The 18,917-nt window shown below is 49.6% G+C and overlaps 1 protein-coding gene across 10 annotated transcripts in view; it reads right to left on the reverse strand.

Moving 5' to 3' along the window:
* LOC144792353 (uncharacterized) overlaps positions 1–18,917 on the reverse strand; it is a 250,193-nt gene that overhangs the window by 60,297 nt on the left and 170,979 nt on the right. The window lies entirely within an intron of this gene.

An 18,917-nucleotide genomic window follows, 5' to 3' on the forward strand; every position in this document is an offset into this window, starting at 1 on the left:
TACATGTAAATTTCCCCAAAAATAATATACAAGCAAAATCAATGCAGAATTGCAGAATTTTGAAAGTGTTGAGCTGTTCTTCAGACAGAGCAGAGTGTAGAATGGTAGCATGAGAGAACTTGGATGTAGGAGTGAGGATTTGTAGATTTTTCAACATTTTATTAACCCCCCATGGATACCTGTACCCTAAGGCAGAAATTAAAGACATATGGACTGGAACCAAATAGATATTTAAACAAGCATTTGCAATGCAATAGGTCTCGCAGCAATAAAGTTTGAGTTATTGGCATTGTTTATGACAATGTGTTGCATTAAATTTTTTAGCAAAGTCTGTATTGGTGTGTGAGAAGTTGGCCTGATATATAGTGCTCACTATTCTAGTGATCACTGTGTATCATTCCAAACGACCCTTATTGATGATTGGTTGTGAGTCAGCCTTATAGACCAGCTATCCTAGTAGCATGGACACGAGCAGTCTTTAGGCTAAACTCTAGAGGGCGTGTTAAGCCAGCTGTTTTACCATCACATATACCCCTTGAACACCAAGTGAAAGGACACCACACAAGTTGTTATGAAAATAAAAGGATATTTATTTATAACAAGACTACCCTGAACTCTTTATGAGTCAGGGAGCTAAGCACAATACAAAACTCTTACGAAAATACTTCAAGTTGCACAATTTACACAAATGCCCGAGGGGCACGAAAAACCATATACACTAAAAGTGGAATGCGAAATACTAGCAGTTAAGTAACAAGATCCAGAGGCTTCAGGATCGCTAGGACTACACTACTGAACCTTCAGGTTAGGAGCAGGAGGCCTAGGGAGATCGGGTGCAGAGTGCACTCTCACGCGGGATGCGGGAAGAAGACTATGGATGCTAGCGTTTCTAAAGTTACTGTTTCCGGACGAATCTGACTAGTTAGACTGAAAACGAAAAAGGATCTGGACACTTGGATAGTGAACCTGTGCTGGAGCACCGAGATGCTCGAGTTACCTAGCCCAGGGGCTGCGGCTGCATAGGGTTCAAAAGACGTCGGGAATCCTCGTTGTAGTCTATGGAGCCTGAAAGAAGAAGTTGCTGGCAGGCGACCAGTGAAGAAGTTCGGGGTGATCCAAGCCTGGATCGAAGTTGAAGACGACCTGAAAGCAGAGGGGACTTAGTTCTTAATCACTAGCCAGTGATTAGGTGGGCACCAGGAAGGCACCGGACGGAGTCACCGCAGTCAGGTGAGTGGGCGACGCTGGACTTGGTAGCCACACGGGCCAGGAGGCGTTGTCGGCGACCAGGCTGGAGGTGCGAGCTGTCCCACAAAGGTGTCGGCTGTCGGCGATGCTGGATCCAAGATTGGAGCAACAAGCCTTGGCAAAGGCAAGCCCACGCGGTGGAGTCAAGATGGCGTCTGGAGTGGACCAAAAGGGTCCAGGGCACTTCCTGCCGGGCAAGAAGCAAGGGCCAGTCTAGGGGATCTAGACCAGCGGTGTAGAACGTCGAGGTGCGTCGTCAGGAGGGCCACTAGCCAACGGGCAAGTGACCGGACAACGCGGCAAGCAGCAAAGAGCAGAAGGGCCCCACGCAGATCTCGTGGATGCAAGGGGGCTGGACTTCGGTGCTGGAGCTGCTCAGGGTTGGGGCTTCTCAAACCCCAGGGCACTCACTCGAGGATCCCTCGGCGGTCGTGCTGGTTAAGCGTCGTGCAGGTTCTGATGATAGCCGGTCCCTCAGGTCTCGTCACACCCACGAATCTCAGCTGAGCTGTAGAGGCAGGTAGAGGTCAGAGAGGGCAGGGAATCCGGGTCTCGTCGAGCTGGGCAGTCTTGATCCGGAGGATGGACGTGCAGCAAACTGCAAGCGCTTAGATGGTGCCTGCTGGTGCAGGGTGGCTACTCCTTAGCCACAAGGGAGAGTCTTCAGAAATAGTCAAGAGTTCCTTTCGTGGAAAGTAGTTCAAGATTCAGAATGATCCAATTTGGGAAGGGGGCCTGCACGCGACTAGGTCCTGCCCTTGGGTGGGACCAGGAGGGGGGTGGTTACACCCCTCTCCTTTGTCCGGTCTCTCCCCAGCTCAGGGGCTGGTGTGCTCTTTAGGGGGATAGTGAGTGTGTTAGCAGCAGTTCTTTATATCATTAGGCTGAATCCTTGCTCATATAATTTAAGTCAAAAGTCCATTTTGTGTAGAAAAATGCTCTTTATTAATTTAGGTAAAAACATAAACAGCCGACACGTGTTTCGCCCTCTGTGGCGATTCGCGCCAGGGCTTTTTCAAGGCTATTTACATTACAGTTTGTTCTTTTCAGTTCTTCATCATAATTTGTACTGCTTTCCAAACAAAATCCGTTTTTTCAAAGTAAAGATTTGTGAGGGGAAATCCCTGAGTTACGTAGTCTGGAGCCTGCAAGTCGTCCCTTCCGCTTTCGCGTGTGTGTTCTAGTATTGTAGTGTAGTTCCTATTATCTCCATAGGCATCTGCGCATTGGAATAACATCAACAACAAAAGACCCGTAACTGAGGTTACCAAAGGTCCCCTGCTGACAACATTAGACTTAAGGGTTTGCCAGCTAGCTCAGAGGTCACTAGAAACTTTCTCGAATGTAGGATAAGGTATTATAGTGCCTACTTAGACAAGAAGAGATTTAGCTTCTGACAACCATCCAACATGACAACTTTGTATCTCCATGAGTTAGGAGTAAATCTCCAGAGTCGTGAAAAACAATAGAAACGGTTTTACTCATTCAGTCGTGCATACTTAGTTTCACTCGAAAGTGTAGAGAAAGAGAGACGGGCGTTTTCAATAACAAGGTGTTATTTATTGAACAGTCTGTTTTGTCACACAGGAGAAGTGAATTGCAATGATAGCAACACTTGTCATAAAATATAGTGCATACAGTAAAAAGAGTATTATAAAGTAATACTGCAAAAGCATGTTATCGTTTCTTAGCCATAACACGCATCTAAAACATATCCTAAAATCTATACAATAGAAAGCTAGCTAAAATAGCTAAACTGACTCAACTGATGTAATCTACCTTATGCCTACCCCGTGTTCCTAAACTGAGTTATGAACGGGAAAAGATAAGTAAGAACCTTAGTTAAGTTAAATAATTTCTCTGCCAGATTATTCTAAGACCAAGAATCATTCTCTGTGGCTAATCAGCTCCATACCTTGTTTTAGAATGTGAGAGGTCTGGAATATCTGAACTCGATATCCCGGCAGCCGGCTGTGGCAGGCAGGGAACACCGGAGCTGGATTTTCTCGGCTGGAGAAAAAGGCAGCGTCTTTCTCAGTGCGTCAAGAAGGAGGGTCGGCTCTCGTCAGGTCTCGCATCTGCTGGGCTTGGGACGAGGTCAGTCGATCAGCTCCAGAAAACCACCGCGTGTTTGACTGGACCAACCTGGCTGCTTTTATACTAGCTAGGTGACTGGTTTGACGCACAAGGTTGGACATATGGACGTCACTAGGTGCATGAAGTGCGCAATGCTGTCCAGGGGTGTGGGACAAATCAATACTGGAGGATTAGGATTCTCTCCTGAGGCTGTATGTTCGTCATGTCCCAGAGCCGGTTTGTATTCTCTAGGGGCCATGTAGTCAGAGGATAACGTCATGTTATGTCTGTACTGACTCGGACTATATATGGTAGTGATTCTTATGACCATAAGGGAATTATTGGTTTAAGACCATATTTGGGCATGAATCCCGAAATCGAGATTAGGGACCTAGATAAATACATAACAGTATACGTTTCTTTGCTGCAAAAGTGGTGCTCCCTAGTGGTGCTCCCTACATATCTCATTGTTATGTTATGTTATTATTTATTTATAGAGCGCACGTACGCCCGAGGGCTTCTTGGCGCTATCGGTCCAAGTGGGTGTCAAGTACAGGCGTGATGGTCTCATTGGTAAGCTTGTTTAAAGAGCCAGGTCTTCAAGGCCTTTCTGAACGTTAGGAGATCCTTGCTCAGTCTGATGGGCAGGGGCAGGGAATTCCAATAGGAGGCTGCAAGGAAATGAAAGCAGCTGCCGCCCTGTCGTTTCCTTTTAAAATGAGGAACGGTAACTAACATTTGATGGGTGGAGCGGAGGCTGCGCGAAGGAGCGTACTTTGAAACAAGTTTGTTGATAAAAGTAGGGCCTTTATCTTGAAGAGCCTTAAAAATAATGCAGCTGGTCTTAAAAGCCACTCTCTGGGCCACAGGCAGCCAATGCAGCCTTTCCATGCCGGGTTTGATTGTGAGCCATTTGGGTTGTTTAAGGATAAGTCTGGCTGCTTGGTTTTGAACCAGCTGCAGTCTTCTCAAGAGGCCCACTGGGAGTCCCAGGTCTCATTGTAGGGGCATTCTAGCACATAGATAACAAAAGCAGTGCTACAGGTAAGAAATTGTTTGATTGTTTTAGTAGTACTGGGTGTATCGCATGTTTTCACCATAACACTGAATTTGCATGCTTTACAATGGCCACAGGGAAAAAATTTCCTGTAGGTTGCATATGGCTGGGTCTGAACTGGGGTGTCATGGTGATCAATAGAACAATGAATTTAACCCAGATCTCTTGAATGCGATGAATGTTTGATTTGTTTTGCATTCCATCCATCATTTGCATATTGTTAGACCTGGCACCATTGGCGTGGGTCTCCCTTCCATTTTTGCTGTTGCCTCATGTATTTGTGCTGGTGTTAAGATACTTTGGGCACTGTGCCACTGCTATCCAGTGCAATTGCTCCCTACTGTAAGTTGATGTATTGATCAGTGGTTCCATGTTTGGCTATTTGGTTTACTTGTCAGATCCTAGTCTAGTGTACTGAGTGTGCCAGGGCGTGCCAGGGCGTGTAAATCCAAAAGCTGCTGGTGGGCCTGCAGCACTGGTTGTGCCACCCACAGAAGCAGCCTTGTAAAATGTGTCTAAGGTCTGCCATTGCAGAGCCTGCGTACAGTATGGTACTGTCATGCCGACTGGGCAAGTACACCCACTTGCCAGTCCCTAAACCTTCCCTTTTCTTCATATTAGTCACCACTATGGTAGGCCCAAGGGCAGGGTGCATTGCAAGTATAAGGTAGGACAAGCCCTGGTGTGTGTGTGGCATGTCCTAATAGTGAATTACAGCCATTTTCGTTTTCCACTATTGCAAGGCTACTTGTTCTCCATAGGCCAGAATGGGCTGTTAGAATTGTTACATTTTATAATCCTAACAGGCTCAGAGAACATGTTTTAGAGGCATGAGGCGCTGGGGGCGGCGGGAAGCATCAATGAGATATAATAAAAGACTATAATTAAAAAACCAACTTCACTAAAAGATGTATTTTATTATTCTGAGTTCAGGCATACTAAACTCGAATTTCTACCATGACTATAGTTTCACCAAGACTATAATTTCACAAACCTATTAAGCTTTTAATTCTCTGGAACCAGTGTCTCTTGGAAACCAAAAAGGAATGTCGCACTGTGTGCTCTTGGTCCAGCTAGCAGCAGCCATCTCCTGGTCCTGGGGACTCGAGGTCCCTTCTTAACCCTGGGACCTCCGGGGCTCTAAAGATGAAGCCAGGGAGGCCTCAGCAGGAACCAGCTGTACTCTACATGCCCATCAACTCTAAGAGGCCATTTGCACTGGCACATTCCTGGCTGAGCCCAGAACAATTTTGGAAGGAGAACCGTTGTTTTGAGCACAGTAGAGGTTTAAAAAATCCAAGCCAACATTCTTGTGTTCTTATTTTTTTGTATATGTGTATATTTTTTGCAGCCAAAAGACTCCGGATACCCACAGTAAAGCTAAATTAGCCAATGCGTAGCAAACACAGATTCATGGGTTGGCTGAAGGGGAGTTGGGCGCAGTGTGCAGGATGCTGCGGGGGCAGACACTACTTTAATGATATCTGGGGCTCCCGTTGAGGGGGGGGGGGGCAGTGGGACCCGTTCTCCGTTGCACAGGGCTTTGGCCACCTGCAAATCTCAGGTGCAGATGGGGCGGGACAGAGTCCATCAGGCTGACCTCTGACCCCAAAGAGGAGACCTGGGCAGAGGGTAGGAAGGAGGGAGGGCAGCTGGTTCTGCACCCCCAGTGATGCGCCAGTGTCTGCGCCCCAAGTTATCATTAAGTTGGAAGGCCCAGCCAGCGCACAGGATCCGGGGGAGCGCGCGTGGCACGTGAATCGAGAGGCTTCCCGCACGTGCAGGGGGCTCTTGGGGTGTTCAACGCCCCCCAAGAGATCTCCAATGGTCCCAAGAAGCTGCTCATCACCGAGCTCGCGCAGCAGGGGCCACCGACGTCATCAGCCATGCCACTTGTGTGGCCTCAAACATGCACATGTTACAGTGTTCTATTGGGCAGACTGAAAAATATACTTTTAGTCTGCAATTGGAATGAGCGTCTTTCTGTACTTGAATTGATAAATAGTGCTTGAGCGCACTGTCCTACCACAGAAAGAACGGCGGATGCATTGCCTAAAAACATCACCCTCTAATAACTTTTCAAAAAACGGTACCAATGGGCTTTGAACCGCAATCTGTAGCAGCTCCATTTTAGCTGTGTTTGCACTCGGCCCCCTTTCAAAAGATCATTGTTAGTAGCCTGTAAATGATCAAACCCACAGAAATATGACTGTTCTAAGCCTACTGGTTTCGTCCAATATGTTTAAAATGCACAGTTTGCTGTGACATTCCCTCATACCGTCTGTATTGATAGCTTCGGCCTTATTGCTTGAAGTATTAGACCTGTCACCCATCATCCTTAAAGTGGTAGTACCACCCCCCTGCCCCCAGGTTCAAACCTAGTTGCGCCCCTATGTTCCCACGCACATTGGACCTGCCATTTCTGAGCCTCTTTATGATTTCCCCGACTCCGGGCTAAAGAATTCACGATGCTCTGCAGAAGAGCGTGGATGCTGCTTGAATAGCTAACCCCGGCCCCAGTATCAAATTGTCTAATTTCCTGATATCTGGTAAAGGGGACATACATATAAATGCATGGAGCGGTGATTGAGTGTCAAATTATAAGATAGCAAAATAAAAGGCCCGGCGCTGCAGTACCCAGTTCACTGATGCGGGGGGTGCCTAGTGAGCGAGGCCCTTGCTACAGCTGCGAGAGGCGCGTGCCTTGGCTATAGCGATAGAAACGTATAACGCACCTCGTGGTGAGGAGCAACGCTCGGCTCCGGGGCTGGCTCGCCTCTGGAGGCAGAGCGCGGCTTTGTTAAGATTTGCAAGCTGTGCCTGCGGCTACTTGCCCCAGAGGGACCGGGAGGATGGAGCATGACGAGGCAAAACAGCTCTGCCCCACTGTAGATCAGAACCCGTCGATACAACCCGTGGCCGCTCAATTTTATGTGAAAGCAATTTTATACAGTCAAACCAAGTGAGTTAAAAACAACGGAAACGTGTATGAAAGAACTACATAAATACAATGTATTTTTATGGCAATAACAAAGCGTTGTAATACAACTACATATAAAAAGAGCAAGCAGCACCAGGCGCGCGGATTAACTGAGCTAGCGCCGCGCGCCCCTCTGCAGACTCCCCCTGCATTCCACGAAGCGTGCAACGCGATCCGGTCCTTTCTGCCATGCTGTCGGCAGAAGCTTATGCGCCCAACGTTATCCTATGGGGAAACCCTGCGCGCGGCCAGGTCTTGTCTCCACACTCGTTGTCTGCAGAGACGGCGACTATAGTTCTCGCTGCGAGAACGCGCTTAGCGCGCGTTCGCCGTAGCGAGACCTAAAAAGAACACCATTAATTTTTTTGTCAAACATAATTTTATTTAAAGTTGACAAAGTACATCATCTTACATTACCATTGCAATCATTACATGAATGAGATTGAAAGGACCTTACAGACACAGACATCGTTAAAAGTCATGCAGACCGTTAGGGTCAGACCCTGGCCAAGACATTGTGGATTGCACATTGAAGGCTTACAGCTTCTAGCATAACAGGGCCCGGGTATGTCCCCACTCTACACAGAGTGCGACAGGTAAATCAAGCATTTTCTTATCGATATCCATGGCAGCTTTATCTGAAGTTTGACTGCAGCAGGCAACTTGTGTAGACAGTACTATAGTGGAGTAAAAACGGCTCCCAACCGTGGAGCAGTGAACGAGAAAGAACCAGACAACTCCTTCCCACCCCCACCCCCCTCCCACAACATGGTGGCGGCATGAAAGAAAAAAAGAAAGTAGGGAACACAGAAAGAACCATGAATTGTGGAGGGTTTGAGAGATTGTACTTCATAGTTGGAAGAGGTGAAGTGCTCTGATGGAAGACGAGCAGACAGCAGAAGGCAGACCTCGGGAGAGAAAGGAGAGCAGGGGGCCCCATTTGAATTCAACATTTGTAAAGTAATCTCTGAAGAGGTCTGACATCCGCTCTAAACTAGGGAACTTCCATAATCTAGAATGCCAAAGGGAAATCGCCAGGGCTTCTCTCGTTTTCCATGCTGCCGCCTGTGTAGTCTTTGCAGCCTTTATACAGAGCCACATGATCTGTTTGTCCGCCCGGGTTTGGTGTTCTAGGGAAGGGTTTCTAAGGCCCAACAGAATCTCCGCCATGGTAGTCGTTATAGGGTACCCCAACTTATTTTTGATATGGGTGAGAATTTCTTACCAGAAAGGCCTGATGTTTGACAGTCTCACCAAATATGCTGAAAGTCTCCCAGGAATCCACAACCCCTCCAGCACCTATCAGAACACCCAGAAAAATCCGTCTAAGTTTGGAGGGGTGAAGGTACCAGTCCATCATGGTTTTAAGGTGTGCGTCCCTGAGTTCGACAGAGTGGTTGAATTTCGTAATATCAGACTAGAGATGGGACCACTCTTCGTCCGTAATATCCCGCTGTAAAATGCCCTCCCATACTGACATGTAGCGTGGACGAGGGGAGAATGAGGTAGTAAGGAGAAATTTGTATATAAAGGAAATCGTGCCCCTCATTGACTTCGCCTTAGTGAGGAAGGATTCAAATTTCTTCAGGGGACAAGTAGCCGCCTCCCGGACCTGTGGCGTGAGGCCCCAATGTAATAGCTGCTGGTGACGGTATCTCTCCGAGTTCTGTAGGTTGTACTCCAGTTTACAGCTGTCAAAGGGAAGGGGACCTGGAGGGTCACACCAAATGTGCCCTTATTTAAGGCAGAGGACTGTCATGGGGTTACCAGATAGTGCGGTGGTGGCAATGCTGGCAATGCACCCTGTTGTAAGGATCAATAGCCTGATGAGATCTTTGCATCATGGTCAGTGGAGTGGCTTCCTACTGACACACCCATGTAATGCTCCATTTATTTGCCTGTGTCCAGACTTTGCGCTAACATCAAGGGCGTGTTTAGGGTGTTGGTGTGCCTAGCTTAAATGCAATGTGAGAGTGCGACAGAGTAAACTGCATCTCCTGCCTGCCAGTTGTGTATACAAGTGGGACCATCTATCACTCTTTTATACCCCAGTTCAAAGTCCTCTGTTACCAAGGAATAATGTGGTCTACAAAGTACTCAGGTGCCTGCTGTCCACCAGGGATGGTGTCAGCCTGACAGTCTATCTAAGTTGAAGGGACATCACCGGCAGGCTGTATTACTTAATGGAGAAGCTGTATACCTGTCCTGAAGAGCGTAGAAGTCTGCCTAGGAGCCTGCCTGCCTGGTAAGACAGGGAAGGGAGTTTGACTATCCAGCAGGAGGACAAGGCTGCCCTGGAAGAAGCAAGGTCCGACACATCCCCAGTATCTGCAGGGCAGGCAGGAAAGCCATCCAGCAGGACCAGCTAGTCTGAGGGACCCCCGCCCCCCCCCCCAGACTCTCCCAACAGTTTACGGCAGAAAATAAAACTCTACGACAACATGATTGCTGAGGCCCAGTTGGACGATTGTGTGCTGCCAACGGCCCGTTCAAGGTTGCATTTGCCAAATTCCTAACACAACAGGGTCTGAATCTACTGGCTTCCTGGAGAGCCTGTGTTGGGCTTTTAGCTGCTGACTTTCTGACTACTCTGTGTCAGAGGCCCATGAGGGACGACAACTACTCCAGTGTCGAACACCCTGTCCGAGCTTATGCTTGTGGTCCAGCCGGCCACAGTGTGGGCTCAATTGCTGACGGTCGGGCCTCCAGAGGGGCTGCACTTACCGACAGGCCGGGTGTGACTGCTACCTTGGGACTGCTGATCTTCAGGCCACTGCAAAGAAAAGACAGAGTCGGTGCCCTACTGAATGCAGCCTTACATCCAGGTCAAAAGCCTGCTGGTGGATCACTGCTCTCTCGAGTGTTGGGGCGTGCTATTCAAGTGCCGGGAAACAGGAAAGAGACCCAGACAAAACTGACTCATCCTGAGAAAGGGCAAGACTATTACGACAGAGCATACACGCATTGGGGTGACTGGAGTGACAGAACTGACCCTATACTATACTCATGATACCCTCTTCCCCTCTAGGGGCATTTAGGAGTATCAGAACCGGACGCACCAGTCTGCAGCACATGGTAGCATGGCATGCCGGCACTATCTTTTTACCCAGACTGTCCATAAAGATGATTTTAGAGCCGCTACGCACATAGCAGGGGGAATCACAGACCATTTGCTGGTGGAGGTGCAACTCGATGCTCTGGTTGTGGACTTCATCCTACTCTCAAGGGTTGATCCGTGATATTTAAAAGACAAGACGTTCAAAGCTTGTATGAGAGTTGGAGCAGAATTCTATTTTAAGGAGAATGGGCGGCCTGTTGAATCAGCTTGCGTGCTATAGGATGAATTCAAGACAGTGATTTGAGGCCAGACACAAGCCTTGATTGGGGGAATGCCAAAGGAATGTAAATAGAAGTGCGAGGCTCAGGACAGGGAATGTGCTTTCCTGGAGGCTTGCTTGGCAAGTGGGGAATCAGTTTCTCTCCCATTACACCATCAACTGAAGCAGCACACATTAAGAGCACTAATGGAAAATAGCGTGAACTCAAAGCCAATAAGTTGCTTGCCTGGCTAGAGAGACGAGACAAAGGACGGAACTGGATCCTTGCGGTTATTGACAACAAGGGGATGGAAATACTGGGAGACACTTCCTGAAAGACCTGACCCTGCCAATGCTAACGAATGAGGACCGAGACGCACTAGACGAAGACATGACAGTAGACTAAATAAATAAGACAATAAGAACCTTGCAAACAGGGCAAGCAACGGGGCCTGATGAGCTGCTCATAGAATTATATAAAAGCATGAGAGATAAAATCAGGGAGTGCCTCCAGAGGAGGTTTCAGACTGCCTGAATATAAGGGTGTCTCCCAGAGGACCAAAGAACGTCTGAGGTGGTGGTCATCCCAAAAAAGGACGAACCAGCAACTGAGTGTGGGTCTTATAGACCGCTCTCCCTGATTAATTTTGAGACTAAGGTCCTTGCGTAGGCCCTGGCGATCTGCCTGCGGACAGTGGATCATCATCCTGATCAATGGGTCTTTATGCCACACCAGGGAAGGCGCTTAAATCTCCGACACCTTAATGGAGTACCACATGCAACAGTGAATTCCTTTGCTGAACCAGTGGCGCTGCTGTTAAGCTCTTGTATGTGGCCCCTCTAGCATGCATGCGCGTCAATAATACAGTTACCCGAGTCTTTACCGTCCGACAGGGATGTTCCTTGTCTCCTATACTCTTCACACATGCGTGGGTTCGCCAGGACCTCTCGTATGGGGTACTCCAGTTGATCAGGAATGGGATGAGAGAATCTCCCTCTACACTGATGTTTTGCTACAGGACACGTAATCAGCCTTCTTGAGTGAACGAATCCTACACATTTTTCATATATTTAGAGATTATTCAGGAAAAAAGATCAATTGGAAGAAGTCCTTAATATTCCTGCTGGAGGCAGGGACCCTGCGGCTGCACTCTAGGTACACAGTTTGGGTGGCACTACATGGCTTTAAATATTTGGGCATGTTTATTACAAGAGAGCCACAGGCATAAACGTACTCCCGAAATTAGATCGGCTTTGCAGGGATGCCCCACACTAATGGGCACTCCCGCTCTCCTTACTGGGCCGGGTCGCCCTTTTTAAAGTGATCACCCTCCATTTAAAGTGGGCCTCCTGTACATCATGAAAAAAACGTCCTTTAAGATCCCACCAGAGATTTTCTTTCAAAAGGTAGTCTGAGAACTGCGGCCGCTGTTGTGGGATGGTGGCACTTCACGCTGAGTAAGTTGCAGAGGGGAGTTCATTAAGGTGGACTGGCGGTCCGGAGCATTCTCTAGTATTACTAGGAAACGCAGCTGGTGGCAGTCAACAACTGGGTTTTTGCGGACCGTAAGGATCCTGCTTACCGGGTAGATAGATTGGCAATGGGCAAGAGAGGTTACCCCACCGCGGTGCTCTATCGAAGAAAGCTTGAGGGCACCCTACCTACTCGTAGCCAAACAGTGGTAAGGGTGTGGAGAGGCTACCAAGTGTTTAGGCTGAGAAGGTAAGCTGACTGAAATTACTCCACTGTATGATGGTGATCTCTTAAGTGCAGTGGGAGGATAGCAGGGCTTCACAAAATGGGGATTGATTAGCTTAGAACGGCTGGGCGATGTGTGGAGGGGACAGGCGCTTGTGTCCTTCACGATCATACAACAAAAGTATAAACTAGGGGCCAGATGTAGGTAAATTAGATTTACCGATTTTTAATTACCGAATTTTACCGATTCGGTAATTAAAAATCGGTAAATCTTAAGGGTGGATATGTAGGTATTTCCAGATGTGGAAATACCGAATCTGTAACAATCGGTATTTACCGATTCTGTAAATACAGAATCGGTATTTCCCATTGATTCCTATGGGCTTTGAAGCCCATAGGAATCAATGGGAAATACCGATTCTGTATTTACAGAATTGGTAAATACCGAATTTTGCAAGGGTGCAGGGGGTGTCACTTTGACACCCTCTGGCACCCCACAAATAGGCATGTGCGCCATGTGGCACACAGACATGCCCTAAGGGCATGTCTGTCTGTCACATGGCTAGGTGTGCATGCACACATGTGCATGCACACCTGTATTCGGTATTTTACCACACAATAGGATTGTGTGGTAAAATACCGATTTTGTAGGGCCTTTGGGACTCAGAAGAGTCCCACCTACATCTGAGATTTACCGAATCGGTAAAAATACCGATTCGGTATTTTACAGAATCGGTAAATTTACCGAATCGGTAAATTTACCGATTCTGTAAAATTGTGCCCCTACATGCCAATTCTTGAATACCGGTCGGTAACGGCCGAAAATACCGATTTTCGGCCGTTACCGACCGACCTACATCTGGCCCTAGGTGACTAAAAACGGTTCTGAAATTTGTAGGTGGATCACGTTCTGCAAAGTCACATCCGGGAAGGGGGGCAGTTGCCTGATGCATCCCCACTGGAGGACCAGCTGCTAACTAATCCCCTGACCCAAAAAGCAATCTCAACCATCTATAGGAAGTTGATCTACAGTTCTCTGGATCCCTTGGGGACGCGGAGAGCTGTGTGGCAGAGGGATCTAGGCACAATTGGCGATGGCAATTGGGTTGAGGCCATTCAGGGTGCCAGGGAGGTGTCAATTAGAACTCGTTTTGGTCTAATTTAACTAGAGATCCAACATAGGACCTATTACTCCAGAACTTTGTGGCACCGAATAGGGCGGGCGACCACCTCTCTGTGTAAGGGAATGTAAGGGGGGGAAGGGGCTTTTTTTAATGTGGTGTGGAGTTGTCCGGCAATTCAATGCTACTGGGTAGAGATCATGAGAGTAATGTCCCAGGTCATGGGACTACCGATCCCCATGGGGGCCAAATGGCACCTCCTGAATATCACGAGTGGGGTGACATGGCATAGTTTTCGCAGAATATGACTGGCCCTGGCTTCGGCGGTTGGCAAGCGTAACATTGCAGCGGTTGGGGAGCCAAATTCCCCCCCCACCCCCAGGGTGGAGGATTGGGAAGAAGATCTTGATTGGTGTCAACTGGTGGACACAGGGTGTATCTCAGCAGGGGCTGCCCTTGTAAATGGTAAAAGATATGGGAGGGATGGTAGAGCTACCGGGCCATGTGACGCGCCATGAAGTAGTGAAAGTTAAATATGTTCCATCCTTGCGACCTAGCTTTATGTAGTAGGATTTGCCCAGGGAGTGTCAGGATAAGCCAAGCTGTGTTACTCACTCCATATTTGCAGACTTTGCCTTTTTGGTCTAATCAATCTTACTAATGTGCACCGTATTTCCAGTGTCAACACTATCGATTGAAGTGGTACAAAAGGGGGTGGTGATGGACGGAGCATCTGAACCAATCAAACACTCAAACCCAGTCAACAGATCTGGGTTTAATCCATCTCCGTTCTTTAGCCCACTCTGCCACCCCAGTTCAGATATGACCATATGCAAATCAGTCTGACCCTGTGCCTCATGGGAACAGTCCAGCCCGAACTGCCAAGCCATGCCTTGCCTTCCCTGGACCGGAAACAAGCTTCTGAGGACCGGTTTCTGGCATTTCTGCCGTCTTCAGCCCGGCTTGCTTGAATCCAGTGGCAAAGTGAGCAAGGGACTCACGTCCGAGCATACCCTGCCAACTTATGGCGAACAAAGTGGTACAAAAGGGGGTGGTGATGGACGGAGCATCTGAACCAATCAAACACTCCCACCCAGTCAACAGATCTGGGTTTAATCCATCACCGTACTTTAGCCCACTCTGCCATCCCAGTTCAGACATGGCCATATGCAAATCAGTCTGACCCTATGCCTCATGGGAACAGCCCAGCCCGAACTGCCAAGCCATGCCTTACCTGGACCAGAAACAAGCTTTCGATTGAGCACTAGTTCAATGAAAAGAATTTTAAAAGTACATGTGTTTTGGCAAGATAAGCAGTGTGCAGGTCATTTATTCAATCGAGTTTGTTGATCTATTGTTGAGCTCGGAGTTCAAGCAGCCGTCATTACAAAGCTGAGAATTATGTGACTGCTCGCCCTCGCTAACTTGAGAGTCAAGTACAAAAGCACAGGTTACTTACCTTCGGTAACGATATATCTGTAGAAACAGTATTTAGTGTTAGATTCCTTACCTTAGAATATCCCCAGGCGTCAGGCTGGATCCGTAAAGTTTTCGTCAGCAGTACCCCTGCGCGTCGCTAGGCATCGTCTGCGGCTCTGCGTCCGTCGTTGGCATCGTGATCGCCGGGATGACGTCGGAGAACTTAGACACCGCTCTCGCGCGCGGACGTCAGTTCTGTACATAGCTTTCTGCGCCAGGAACGCAGAGCCTTGATAGAAACCGACACTGGTGCCATAAAACTAGGGCCCTGAAAGGGAGGTCCTTAACCCTAGATATTGGTTCGCAGAATGGGGAGGATGGGTGCGGCGGTAAGGAATCTAACACTAACTACTGTTTCTTACAGATATATCGTTACCAAAGGTAAGTAACTTGTGCATCTGAAAGAAACCGGTTAGTGTTAGATTCCTTACCTTAGAATAGATACCGCAGCAATTCCAACCCCGGTGGTGGGTCTGCGAACCAAGAACACACCAGAAAGTCCCAGAGAACAGAACGGCCGAAAAAGCCATCTCTCCGGACTTGGCTGTACAGGCAGTAGTGCTTAGCAAACGTGTGCAGTGAGGCCCACATAGCTGCCTGACATGTCCTGTAAGGGGACTCCCCGACCAAGGCAGTAATAGCCACTGTGGCCAGAGTGGAATGGGTCCTCAGCCAAACAGGGGGCTCCTTTTTCGCCAAGGAGTAACAGACCTTGATGCACAACACGACCCACCGCGAGATGGTTCGCTTGTGCACTGCACGTCCCTCCTTAGCGCCCACGAAACCAACAAAGAGCTGGTCGCCCACCCAGAACTGGCGTGTGGGTTCTAAATCTAACGAGAGCGCACATTTTGGGTACAGACGGTGGAGCCTCTCTTCCTCTTTCGAGGGATGCAGAGGCAGAAAGTAGGTGGGCAAGGTGATGGACTGCCAGAAATTAAAGGCCGTAACCACCTTGGGCAGGAAAGAAGGATGAGTTCTCAAACAACTTTGCCCGGAAGGACAGAAAGGAAAGGAGGCTTAGAAGAATGAGCCTGAAGCTCACTCACTCTCCTGGCAGAGGTGATGGCAACCAGGAATGCAGTCTTAAGAGTCAGAAGACGAAGAGGGCAATTGTGAAGTGGCTCGAAAGGAGCACACATCAAATAGGTTAGAACAAGGGTCAAGTCCCACTGAAGCATCACGAAAGGAACAGGATCTAGTAATGCCTTTCAAGAACCTATTTACAACTGGGGACTTGAAAAGTGAAGGCTGATCAGGAAGCCTCAAGAAGGCTGAAATGGCTGAGAGATTGCCTTTGATAGTGCCCAGAGCAGAGCCCTGTTGGGCAAGAGAAAGAAGGAAGAGGAGAACCTATGAAAGGGGGCAGAAAGTAGATCCATAGCCTTTGCTGTGCACCAAGCCACAAATTTGTTCCACCTGCAGGCGAATACTGATTTTGTGGAAGGACGCCTGGCTGCCAGAATCACATTACAGACTTCAGGAGGCAAGTCAAATGGCCTCAACTGTCGCCGCTCAATCTCCAAGCATGTAGGTGGAGACTGGACAGGTTCGGGTGGAGGACCGTCCCCTGCTGCTGCGACAGAAGGTCCTCCTGAAGAGGCAGACGAATCGGGGGATCGACTGACATGCTGAGTAGCTCGGGATACCAGTACCTTTGTGCCCAGTCATGAGCCACAAGGATGACTTGGGCCCGGTCTCGCCTGATCTTCTTCAGCACTCTGGGCAGAAGTGGTAGAGGCGGTAAGGCGTACAACAGACCGCAGCTCCACTCACGACGAAAAGCGTCTCTGAGCTAGAGCCGCCTTGGAAATTCGGGGCAGAAAGTAGATCCATAGCCTTTGCTGTGCACCAAGCCACAAATTTGTTCCACCTGCAGGCGAATACTGATTTTGTGGAAGGACGCCTGGCTGCCAGAATCACATTACAGACTTCAGGAGGCAAGTCAAATGGCCTCAACTGTCGCCGCTCAATCTCCAAGCATGTAGGTGGAGACTGGACAGGTTCGGGTGGAGGACCGTCCCCTGCTGCTGCGACAGAAGGTCCTCCTGAAGAGGCAGACGAATCGGGGGATCGACTGACATGCTGAGTAGCTCGGGATACCAGTACCTTTGTGCCCAGTCATGAGCCACAAGGATGACTTGGGCCCGGTCTCGCCTGATCTTCTTCAGCACTCTGGGCAGAAGTGGTAGAGGCGGTAAGGCGTACAACAGACCGCAGCTCCACTCACGACGAAAAGCGTCTCTGAGCTAGAGCCGCCTTGGAAATTCCAACACACAGAACTGATGACATTGCGCGTTCTCTTCGGTGGCTCTCCCCACTGCCGAAAGAGACCTTGTGCCACGTCAGAGTTCAGACGACATTCGTGATCCATCATGCACCGCCGGCTGAGTTTGTCCGCCCTGGCGTTCAGGGAACCTGCCAGGTGTTGAACCACCAGGGTGATGCCCTGGCGTTCCAGCCATGTCCAGAGGCGCAGAGCCTCCTGACAAAGGGTCCACGACCCAACCCAGCCCTGTTTGTTGCAGTATCACATGGCAGTGGTGTTGTCTGTTAACACCTGCACTACACTTCCCCGGATAGAGGAAAGGAATGCCTTCAGTGCAAGCCGGATCGCCCACAGCTCCAGAAGGTTGATATGGAGCCGGGACTCCGCCGGAGACCAGAGGCCTCTGATCTCCGCCTCTCCCATGTGGCCCCCCCAACCCAGGAGGGACGCATCAGTCACCACTATGTGCTCCGGTTGAAGGGAGAGGGATCTGCCGCTGACCCAATCGCTGTCTGTGAGCCACCACTGCAACTGTCTCGCAGTGCCCTCCGAGATCAGGACGTGGTCGGACAGGTTGCCCTGATGCTGTGCCCACTGAAACTTCAGGTCCCACTGCAGAGCCCGCATCCGCCACCTGGCGTGGTGCACCAGTAGGATGCAGGAGGCCATCAGCCCCAGGAGCCGCAGCGTCAACCTGACCAAGACCCGGGATAAAGGCTGAAAGATCGGAATCCGAGCCTGAATATCCCGAACCTGCTGTTTGGGGGATAAACCTGAAACTGCGCCAAGTCCCGAACCGCTCCGATGAAGAGGAGCTTCCGAGAAGGGCACAGGTGTGACTTCGGCACGTTGATCGAGAACCCAAGCAGGTGCAGGAGGTCGGCCGTAGTCTGAAGGTGGGAGACGACTGTCTGGGGCGAGCCCGCCTTCAACAACCAGTCGTCGAGATAGGGAAGATTGGAACCCCTGATCTGCGTAGATGAGCTGCGACCACCGCCATCACTTTCGTGAACACCTGAGGGGCGCTGGTAAGGCCGAAGGGGAGCACGGTAAACTGAAAGTGCTTGTGGCCTACCGTGAACTGCAGGTAGTGCCGGTGGGCCGGCAGGACGGGGATGTGGAAATGTGCACCCTGCAACTCCAACGCCACCATCCAGTCTCCAGGGCACCTAAGACCTGAGCCAATGTCAGCATCTTGAACTTCTCCTTCCGGAGGAAGCTGTTGACGTTCCGGAGGTCCAAGATAGGGCGTAGGCCTCCTTTGCCCTTCTTGGGAACCAGAAAGTAGTGGGAACAACAACCACAGCCTACTTCTGGCCCACGAACGAGCTTAACAGCCCCCTTGGCCAAGAGGGCGTAACTTCCTCTTGCAGAAGTTGCAAGTGATCCCCCGACATGCGATAGTACTGCGGTGGCATGGCTGGAGTGGTCGCCTCGAAGGGGAGAGAGTAGCCCCTTCGGATGATTTGCAGCACCCACCTGTCCGACGTGATGGTATGCCAGTGGAGGAGGTGATGGCGAACCCAGCCCCCCACTGGCGTCGAAAGGGCCTGAAATGCCGGACTAGGAAGGCTTTGAGGCAGATGCTGCGGGAGTGGATGTGGACTAAACCTGCTGTTGTCCCCCTGCACCGCCACAGCGGTTACCACGTCCACGAAAGGGATGAGGTTC

Source organism: Lissotriton helveticus, chromosome 11 (assembly GCF_964261635.1).
Source record: "Lissotriton helveticus chromosome 11, aLisHel1.1, whole genome shotgun sequence".
In the NCBI taxonomy this organism is placed as follows: domain Eukaryota; kingdom Metazoa; phylum Chordata; class Amphibia; order Caudata; family Salamandridae; genus Lissotriton; species Lissotriton helveticus.